General features: G+C 42.7%; 1 protein-coding gene across 1 annotated transcript in view; it reads left to right on the forward strand.

Moving 5' to 3' along the window:
* Nucleotides 1–6847, forward strand: part of LOC109899150 (RNA binding fox-1 homolog 3) — a 745488-nt gene that overhangs the window by 252038 nt on the left and 486603 nt on the right. Inside the window, exon 4 of the mRNA XM_031836492.1 lies at nucleotides 2070–2128. The gene's annotated coding sequence lies outside the window, so the exon portion shown is untranslated. The remainder of the gene's footprint in view (nucleotides 1–2069; nucleotides 2129–6847) is intronic.

Here is a 6847-nt window from a genome sequence, read left to right on the forward strand (position 1 = left end):
TGTCTGCGTGTGTCTGCGTGTGTGTGCCAGTGTTTGTGTGTGTGTCTGTGTGTGTGTGTGTGTGCCAGTGTTTGTGTGTGTCTGCGTGTGTGTGCCAGTGTTTATGTGTGTGTCTGTGTGTCTGTGTGTGTGTGTGCCGGTGTTTGTGTGTGTGGGTATGTGTGTGTCTAATCCTTACCCCTGGCGCAGTCTGTATCCTTTGAAAACGAGCAGAGGTAATCTCCACTGGCAGGAGAGACACAGACAGTGTGGACACGTACTTGTGTGTGTGTGTGTGTGTCATCTTTCTATCCCATGTCCTCTATTAGATTGTGAAAGGTTAGGTGGTGTTTGTGATCACTCTGTGTCATGATTAGGCACCACTACCCCACGTCATCATCACACACTGCAATCTGTTGACACACACACACACTCACGCACATGCACATACACACACAATGTGCCTGTACATGCGAATGAAACACCTGACACATGAAGCATACATGACAACAAAGCAAATAAAACTCTCTGGAAGGAGAGAGTGAGAGTGGAAAGGATGGATGGAGGGAGGGACAGAGAAGGATGAAGGATGAAGAAGGATGAGAAGGATGAAGGGAGGGAGGGAGGTAGAGAGGTATAGTGTGGTAGGGTGAGCAAGGTGGTGTGGTGTGACAGCAGAGTGTCTTTCCATCTGCATCCCAAATGGCACCCTATACCCTACATAGCGCACAAAGTAGTGCACAATAAAAGGAATGGGGTGCCATTCGGAAATATTGAAGCCAACCTGCTTCTTGTTAACAGGGATTTGTGCCATAGCAGGGGGAAGAGAGGGATGGAGAAGACGAGAAGATGAGATACATTGTTCAAAAATAGATGTTACTGAAGTAGAGGTGATCTATTTTCCCTATCCTCTCCTTCTTCTCCTCTCTTCCTATATATTTCACTCACTCACTCACACTCACTCTCACTCACACTCACACTCACTCACTTACTTCACTCACTCACTCACTCACTTCACTCACTCACTCACACACTCTTACTCACTCACTCACTTCACTCACTCACTCACACATCAGGCAGATCGCTCAAGCTTGACTTCAAAATTGGACATCTGTCCATGTGCTGAGAACGTCGGGAAATCTATTAAGTAAGCTTGGGTTATTCTAGGGCATTGTGGACGGGGTTGTGGGATGGGTGTTAATCCCATGACTCCGGACTCGAAGGTTGCGTGTTCAATATTTGTTTTAACTATATCCTACCTTATTCGGAATGAATACCTAAACTTAATGTTTTGACCCTATCAAAAACCTTAACCATTAGCTTTGAAATTTGACTACTTAGAAATGTGAAGTTTGGAGAAATTGAACGATGCTGGGCAGGAGGAGTCAACTGAGAGTGTAAAAAAATGAATTTGATGTTTAAAGCAACTTCAAAATTAACATCAGAATCTGAAGTCAAATTGATAAAAATGGGAGATCATGTCGCGCACACACACACACATACACAGACACACCATCCCTTCCCCAATATCTGATCTGCAAAAATCGCTGAAGTTGGAGACTTTCATCTCCCTCACCAACTTCAAACATCAGCTATCTGAGCAGCTAACCGATCGCTGCAGCTGTACATAGTCTATTGGTAAATAGCCCACCCTTTTCACCTACCTCATCCCCGTACTGTTTTTATTTATTTACTTTTCTGCTCTTCTGCACACCAATATCTCTACCTGTACATGACCATCTGATCTTTTATCACTCCAGTGTTAATCTGCAAAATTGTAATTATTTGCCTACCTCCTCATGCCTTTTGCACACATTGTATATAGACCCCCCCTTCGTTTTCTACTGTGTTATTGACTTGTTAATTGTTTACTCCATGTGTAACTCTTTGTTGTATGCTCACACTGCTATGCTTTATCTTGGCCAGGTCGCAGTTGCAAATGAGAACTTGTTCTCAACTAGCCTACCTGGTTAAATAAAGGTGAAATAAAATAAAAATAAAAATCTCTGACCTCTTCCTTCTCTCTCTTTACTCATGACCCTGGTGCTCTGTTTCTCTGTACTGAGTCGATTCTGTGTGTGTGTCTACAGGTTCAGAGTAAAGAAAGATCCACACCCTTCTGACTCCACCTCACATCCTGACCATAACAGTGAGTACTACAGTTCATATATCATGGCTGGGATTTTTCGCTATCTGTGACTGGGTTACCATCTGATGTTTCAGAGAGTGTTTCCAAAAGAACTGAAGTAGTTATTGCTGTTGTGTTGCTTTGAGGGCTATAGTTCCAGTAGGCCTAGTTGATACTACTGGGAGGACGGATTGGCATAAATCATTCATTACAATTACAAAATACAACTAAGTTTGGCACACCTATATTTTGGGATGTGAATACTTATGTAAGTAAGCATTTTTTTTTAAACTAAAACATATTATTTATTTTTTGTATACAGTTCATGTGGAAAGTATGACTTCTTCAGCATTTTGTTATATTACAGCCTTATTATAAAATGGATGACATAAAAAAAAATCCTTCATCAGAACCTTTGCTTTGAGCAAAAACCAAGCCATTTAGGTCAAAGGAATTGTCCGTAGAGCTCCAAGACAGGATTGCATCAAGGCACAGATCTTGGGAAGGTTATCAAAAACATTTCCACAGTGGCCTCCATCAATCTTAAAATGGAAGAAGTTTGGAACCACCAAGACACTTCCTAGAGCTGGCTGCCCGGCAAAAGTGAGCAATCGGGGGAATAGGGCTTTGGTCAGGGAGGTGACCAAGAACCAGAAGGTTACTCTGACAGAGCTCCAGAGTTCCTCTGTGGAGATGGGAGAACCTTCCAGAAAGACAACCATCTCTGCAGCACAGATCGAGGGAAAGATGAACGGAGCAAAGTACAGAGAGATCGTTGATGAAAACCAGCTGCAGAGCGCTCAGTACCTCAGATTGGGGCGAAGGTTCACCTTCCAACAAGACAACGATCCTAAGCACACAGCCAAGACAGCGCGGGAGTGGCTTCGGGACAAGTCTCTGAATGTCCTTGAGTGGCCCAGCCAGAGCCCGGACTTGAACCCGATTGAACATATTTCTAGAGATCTGAAAACAGCTCTGCAGGGACTCTCGCTAATCCAACCTGACAGAGCTTGAGAGGATCTGCAGAGAAGAATGGGAGAAACTACCCAAATACAGGTTTGCCAAGCTTGTAGCGTCATACCCAAGAAGAATAAAGGCGATAAGCACTGCCAAAGGTGCTTCAACAAAGTACTGAATAAAGGGTCTTAATATTTATGTAAATGTTTCATCAGCTAAAATAAAAGTTCCCAGAAATGCTCCATACGCACAGAAAGCTAATTTCTCTGAAATGTGTATTTCATCCCTGTTAGTGAGCATTTCTCATTTGCCAAGACAATCCATCCACCTGACTGGTGTGGCATACCAAGATGATTAAACCTGCATGCTCATTACACAGGTGCACCTTGTGCTGGGGACAATAAAAGGCCACTCTAAAATGTGCAGTTTTGTCACACAACACAATACCACAGATGTCTTGAGTTTTGAGGGAGTTTGCAATTGGCATTGCTGACTGCAGGAATGTCCACCAGAGGTATTGCCAGAAAATTTATTTTCAATTTCTCTCCTCCAATGTAATTTTAGAGAATTTGGCAGTACTTCCAAACGGCCTCACAACCGCAGAACACGTGTATAACGTTGTGTCGGCGTGCGGTTTGCCGATGTCAACGTTGTTAACGGAGTTCCCCATAGTGACGGTGGGGTTATGGTATGGGCAGGCATAAGCTACAGAAAATGAAAACAATTGCGTTTTACCTATGGCAAATTGAATGCACAGAGATACTGTAAAGAGATCCTAAGTCCTACCATTGTCCCATTCAACCACCGCCATCACCTAATGTTTCAGCATGATAATGCACAGTCCCATGTTGTAAGGATCTGTACACAATTCCTACAAGCTGAAAATGTCCCAGTTCTTTTTCATGGCTTGCATACCAGACATTTCACCCATTCAGCATGTTTGGGATGCTCTGAATCAATGTGTATGACAGTGTGTTCCAGTACCGTCCAATACCCTGCAACTTCACACAGCTATTGACGAGGGGCGGGACAACATTCCACAGGCCACAATCAACAACCTGATAAATTCTATGTGAAGGAGATGTGTCGCGCTGCATGAGGCAAATGGTGGTCACACCAGATACTGACTGGTTTTCTGATCCACGCCCCCTACCTTTTCTTTAAGGTATCTATGGCCAACAAATGCATATCTCTATACCCTGACATGTGAAATCCATAGATTAGGGCTTCATTTATTTATTTCAATTGATTGATTTCCTTATACGAACTGTGACACAGTAAAATCTGTTGAGTTTATATTTTTATTCAGTTATACATATACATTTAGTTAATTTAGCAGATGCTGACTTTTGATACCAATGTAGGGTGAAAGGGCGCCACAAAATTGTGAACCGCTCTAAAGTAATGATATAGATTCATTTTTTTCATTTTGAAAATACCAATTACAGCTTTCAAAAGTATCTTGTTACAAAATACATTGGAGTGTAGTTCAGCCCAGTGTAATACAACATACAAAATATTCAGAAGTAGTTAGAATACTTGTAAGATAGTTAGATCCCTGAATGGCTGACAGGTGTATAAAAATGTTGCACACAGCCATGCAATCTCCATAAACAAACATTGTCAGTAGAATGGCCTTACTGAAGAGCTCAGTGACTATCAACGTGGCACCATTATAGGATGCTACCTCTCCAACAAGTCAGTTCATCAGATTTCTGCCCTGCTGGAGCTGCCCCGGTCAACTGTAAGTGCTGTTATTGTGAAGTGGAAACGTCTCGGAGCAATAACGACTCATCCGCAAAGTTGTTTGCGTGGAGCGTGTAAAGACGTCTGTCCTCGGTTGCAACATTCACTACTGAGTTCCAAACTGCCTCTGGAAGCAATGTCAGCACCAGACCTGTTCCCCTGGAGCTTCATGAAATGGGTTTCCATGGCTGAGCAGCCGCACATAAGCCTAAGATCACCATACACAATGTCAAGCGTCGGCTGGAGTGGTGTAAAGCTTGCCACTATTGGACTGGAGCAGTGGAAATGTGTTCTCTGGAGTGATGAATCACGCTTCCCCATCTGGCAGTCCTACGGACGAATCTGTGTTTGGTGGATGCCAGGAGAATGCTACGTGCCCCAATGCATAGTGCCATCTACTGGAGGGAAATCTTAACGCTACAGCATACAATGACATTCTAGACTATTCTGTGCTTCCAACAGTGGCAACAGTTTGGGGAAGGCCCTTTCCTGTTTCAGCATGATAATGCCCTCATGCACAAAGTGAGGTCCATATTGTTTGTTGTGATCAGTGTGGAAGAACTTGACTGCCCTGCACAGAGCCCTGACCTCAACCCCATCTAACACCTTTGGAATGAATTAGAATGCCGACTGCGAGCCAGGCCTAATCACCCAACATCAGTGGCCGACCTCACCAGTGTTCTTGTGGCTGAATGGAACCAAGTCCCTGCAGCAATGTTCCAACATCTAGTGGACAGTATTTCCAGAAGTGTGGAGGCTGTTATAGCAGCAAAGGTGTTCCGAGCTCAATCTGTCTATCCATCTCTCGATCTCTCTTGTGGGAACAGAGAGAGATATAGAGGTTCAGAGAGATGGACAGAGAGAGAGAGAGAGAGAGAGAGAGACTTAGCTAGATACTACTGTTCCTAAATAGGAAAGTAAAAGAGTTCTCTCCATCTCCCTGGAGTTAAAGTTCAACTGTAATTCACCCTAATAGAAACTAGAGCTGTGTGTGTGTGTGTGTGTGTGTGTGTGTGTGTGTGTGTGTGTGTGTGTGTGTGTGTGTGTGTGTGTGTGTGTGTGTGTGTGTGTGTGTGTGTGTGGTCATTCCCCAAGGCTATTGTATGGTAAACACTCTCTGGCAGAGGCTGCAGGAGCATGCCACTGAATACCTATTACATCTATTATATATTGTAATTATTTTATGAGTCAGAAGACACAACTAGGGGTTGAGTTAGTGTAATATATTCTCTTTAGCCTTGCATACAGAAAGAGATATGATGGAATCAGAAAGAGAGAATGATGAATGATACAGAACGAGTGTGTGTGTGTGTTGCAACATGTTGTAAAAGTCTGATATTGTTCAATTGTTCACTGGTGAATGGGAGAGCTTGGATAACTGAGACCTTTACACACACACACGCACGCACTGACTTGTATAACTAACCTTGTGGAGACACACATTTCCGTTCCATTCAAAATCCTATTTTCCCTAACCCCTAAACCTTACCCTAACGCTAACCTTAACCCAAAAACCTAACCCTAACCATATCTCCTAACCATAACCCTAAAACTAACCTGAGCTAATAACCCTAAACCTAATTCTGACCCTGATTCTTTAGAAGACAACACGAGTTCTATTGCAGGTGATTTTCAGAATTGTTTGTTTTAATGCGTTTTTGCATGTTGATAAATTGTATGCTACACAAAGAGAAATAACACATATATATTTTTAACTAATCCAATCTGTTAGTAGTTATTGCACCCGTTACTGAGATGGTTGTTCCATCATTGAGATACCCTGGCAGTCATTCTGAATGCAGGTTGCTGGTGATAAAAATGTTCACTTGTTGGATATCTTATCTCTGGCTCGATTCCAATAGGAATTACATGTCACTTTGCAAACCAGCAAAATGTGACTTACAGGCCTGATGTGGCCTTTAAACCAGGGGTTTCCTAACACCATTGTAGTAGGGTATAACTACAGTAGGCCCTTATGATATATATTTATATAGCAATGCATTTTCATAAATAATTTAATCTTAAAGTCTAATAAGG

The sequence above is a fragment of the Oncorhynchus kisutch genome, linkage group LG11 (assembly GCF_002021735.2).
Source record: "Oncorhynchus kisutch isolate 150728-3 linkage group LG11, Okis_V2, whole genome shotgun sequence".
Lineage (NCBI taxonomy): Eukaryota > Metazoa > Chordata > Actinopteri > Salmoniformes > Salmonidae > Oncorhynchus > Oncorhynchus kisutch.